Source organism: Gallinula chloropus (genome assembly GCF_964237585.1).
Source record: "Gallinula chloropus genome assembly, chromosome: 8".
In the NCBI taxonomy this organism is placed as follows: domain Eukaryota; kingdom Metazoa; phylum Chordata; class Aves; order Gruiformes; family Rallidae; genus Gallinula; species Gallinula chloropus.
Window position 1 is genome coordinate 15,173,758 of NC_140093.1, and position 4,413 is coordinate 15,178,170.

Below are 4,413 nucleotides of genomic sequence, written 5' to 3' on the forward strand. Positions count from 1 at the left end.
ACTTACTATGTTCTGGAATCCAGTATGTAGAAAAATGGTGTGAAGAATTGCATGTGCTGTGCATACACAAATGGGATGTGCAAGTTATGGAGATTACTAACTAAAGAACAAGATTACAGGGGAATCACTGGTAGTTACAAGGAAGCATTAACGCACTTGAGACCACAAGTCTCCATTAGACCTCAATAGGATTTGTATTTCTAACACACTTAGGTGTGATTTTGTTTTGTTTTAAATTCTAGTACTAGTAATAAACATCCAGTACTTTATTATACTATAGTCTTACACAAAATTCATCATCAAGGTTCAGTACTTTGAAGTAAAATAGTGTTAAGAAAATATTAACAATGGAAACTCAGCAAATTTACACTAAACATTAAATAGACCCGAAGCTTCTGAATATACTTAAGTTCATAATTAAAGACAACAAAAGATTCTGTGACCATACAGTAACATTGTCTTTCTGTCTTCCCTTTTATTGTCCTCTCTTAATGTAGTTGTTGTGTTACTTTTGCATAAAGGTAACTTCGGTTTGCAGTTTTGTTTCTTTTAACTGCTCTAAGCAGTTCCAAGACACAAACTGATCTGATGAGTGGCACTTCGGACTTTTTTGAAAACAACCCCCATAAACCAGAATTTTGTAACTATTTTTATATATACAGTGAATGCTCTTAGAAACTAACTACTAAGTTTTAGTAACATTATCTCTTCTAAACATACAAGATTATCTACTGGTGTTAAGATCTAGTCTCCTAACAAACACCTTAGGTGTATCTTACTGTACCTATCTCTAGCCCTGTTGATGTTACCGTAAGTAAATCCAGCAATTCCTATTCATTTTCAGCTAAGACTCAAGTGTAATACTGTCACATAACTTTCTTCTTTTCAAAACCAGCTATGGGAAACATTAACCCCTCTTGCCCCTAGGTTTTTATCTGGAGAGTGTCCCTATTTCTAGGATTTGGCACTCAGCCTTGCATACACAAGGGCATATTAGCTCTGTAGGTGATTTGATGTATATAAAAACACAAATAGATACAGGTACACATTTTCTTACCTATTTCTTCCCTCTAGTGAAGATTGGGATTCCATGAGATGAAGAAAATTCTCTTTTCTGCTGACTCACTGTAATGGGAGTAGAGATCTGGGCAAGAGATTGAACTGATGCTCAAAGAAAAAAATTGGCTGCTTGTCTGTTTTGCACAGTACTAAATATTGCATCAGCATGCACTACTCAAAGGACTGAAAGTTTCATCTCCAAAATAAAAAAGTACAAGAGCTTATACCATCTGCTGCTTTTGAAGCTTTCCCACTATAAGAAGACTGACAGTGAGGCTATCTAGTGTTCAAACTCATTAGTAAAGTAAGCACCACCATCTCCCACCATTAAGCACATCATGGGGAAACCCTTTACAAGAGGGCAAGGTAACTGATGTTATATTAAAGTAAAAATCATCATCATCCCGGATTAAATATGAATAACTAAGGAGGAACACATATAATACTTAACAAGAAAGTTTTGGAGATGCTCTGCTTTCCCTGCTGTTTCTGATTCCACTCTCCTAACACTGGTTTATCAAGGGCTAAAAGTTCTTGACTGTCTCTTTCATCCTCATTCTTGGAAGGGCAGAATTCAGTCATAACTGCTTTGCATTTCCAGCAACACAGAGAACCATATAATGTAGAGTGTGAATTGGCACTTCACCTACTAACAAATGCAGCCTATAAGAGAATGAGACACTAAATTGGAGACTGACAAATTACTTCATTTTTTTTACAGTGCAAAGTCATGTTTCAAAGCAAACCAGAGCTGGTGCAGACACTCTACTTTCAACTCAGGATCGTTTTCATAGATTTTTTTTTTTTCCAATTTGTCAATGCCATGCATTATTGTCATGCACTGATTTTGCAGGTCCAGTCTTAAAATCATATTCCTCTCAACTCAGTGTTTCCAATTCAAGCACAGTCACTACTCTTATTTTATACCCCACGGGTTGCATACAATTGTATCATTATAAGGCATTTTAATCTACAGAAGCTAATAATGCTGTGTCTTCACTTAGCTCCAAATATAACATGGAGCTGCAGTCTAAATCATTACAATATTATCAACATGTCAATGTTAAAATGCATTCATATTCCCTAAATCAATTGCAACTGAAAATAATGTTAATTCACCAGTGATTAAGTGTTTTTATAATGTATTTGAGAAATTTCAACATTTATTAGTTCTCAACAAAATTTTACAAAGCACCTTTGTCCATTTGCCCATCCCCCATTTTGCACTGTAGTATTCAGTCAGATTGCTGTGAGACATCTGTAAAAATTATCTGCAACCTTTCTATTGCCATAACACAGATAACCCACCAGTTTTCATGAACTGCAGAAACAAAAGCAAATCCCTTTCCATGTTACACACCAGTGTGCATTTTTACCAGCACAAGCAAGTGGGCATTTGATAAGGCTTTCAGAGGAGTTGCAGTGAGCGATATTTCTAATGCCATTTGATGGAGAGTCTGATCCTGGTTGGTTACAGTAAAATATAATCTGAAATAGAGGTTTAGAGCCATGGCATATTTTTAACTTCCTGACATATGCAGCATAGTCTGTTATTGAGGAATTTTCCTCTCGCCAAAGTGATGAGCAGACAAGGCAACACTAATGCTACTCCACACTTTTCTCAGTGGGAGGTAATGCAAAATCAGTGCAGTAGCAAATACTATATTAATAATGTGGTGCTCCTTTTCCCTTCCCTCCCCATCTCAGTTTCAGAGTTTAGAAGTGATACAGGACAGACAACATGCTTCAAGCAAAAGGAATGAAGATAAATTATTTGATAAGTCATCTCTAGGAAAACAGATTTTACTAAAAATGCACTAGGCTGATGGTAAATAACTGACATCTGTATTCAGTACAGAGCTGAGCAGCTACAGCCAGCAATACAACCTGTTATATCAACACAGAACCAAATTAATCTCTCAGTTACACTGATGTCACTGAGGGTCCTCTAAATTTATAGCTGGTGTACCTCTATCTCTGTAGTGATATCAACATTAACAGTTCATTGATGCTGCACTATGATGCGTTTATTCATGAGCAACCAACAGTACTATATACTTACTGATATACGAAACACGGTAAATTAATTTCCCCAATTAGAATAGCTGTGAGTCTAAAGCTTCTGTTCTTTTAATATACTTGATAAAAGAATATTACAAAGGACATACACATTTTAATTACACCAAAACATATGAATTAAAGGTAGCAAAAAAGAGATTATGTAGGTATGGGAATTTATTTACTCAAGATATCTTCAAAGGTTTTAACTTGTGATATTTCTCATTTTTAAAACAAAAAATATTTCACACCACATACCTACATGTTTCTATCTGACAGATTGCCTTTGACTCTAATGATTGTATTACACAAACAACACAGGCTAAAAGTAAATAGTGTGAAGCATATAAAGCTCCAGAGTTCACAGCAAAATTATCTTTATTTTTATAAGTGTTGGTGGAGTGCAATGCCAAACTCAATCTTAACTAAACATCATTAATACGATATTACAGTCCAGATAGCATTAGCTGTAAGACAAAGCAATCGCTTTACCTGTACTGTGAACTGGCACTCTTTTTCCTGAAAATGAATGCTGACACGATGCATGTAGCACATATGCTTCCTCAGAAAAGGAGACAGTGCAGAACCACAAAGTTTGAGTGCAAAAACACTCAAAATGTATTTTCTGGGTACCTGACTTTTAGAAACTGATATATAAACAGAGGTTTACTGATTGAAAAAGTAACATGCAATTGGTGTATGTCCACTTATGCAAAAAAGAATGGGAAAAACGAACCTACAAGTAAGTCTCTTAAACCCAACTGACCCAGCAGATGGAATATGATTTATATCCCATATTGTTTCCATGTACTTTTAATTTTACTAACTTCTGTAAAAATATTTGCTCAGCCTACCTGTAGATGAAGCAGCTCTTACCTTCCCTAGATTTTGTACTTTGAATCAAGATAATTTTCACTTGTAGAGCAAATAAAAAAAGCAGCTGTTAACACTTCTGTATTCCCATTACATTTATAATAAATAGGAATAAAACGCAGGAAGCAGTAGAATATCACGATGTAATCCAAGGCAGAAAATAGGTTATTACTGCTGATTAACCTAATGATCTGTGTAGTTCTGCCCTCCTCAATCAATCAATAAACGAAATAAAATTCCTTTAAGATTCCATCACTTTTAGGTCCAATTTTAAAAATATCTGTGGCCCCCAAATGTGCATATGTTTGTATTTCTGTGTACATTGACAAGAAACTATTACCTATAAATTCTAGAGATTTATACAAATGTTTTTAGAGTAAACTGAATAAATTGTGATTTGGTAGATGTAGAGGATTTTTAATT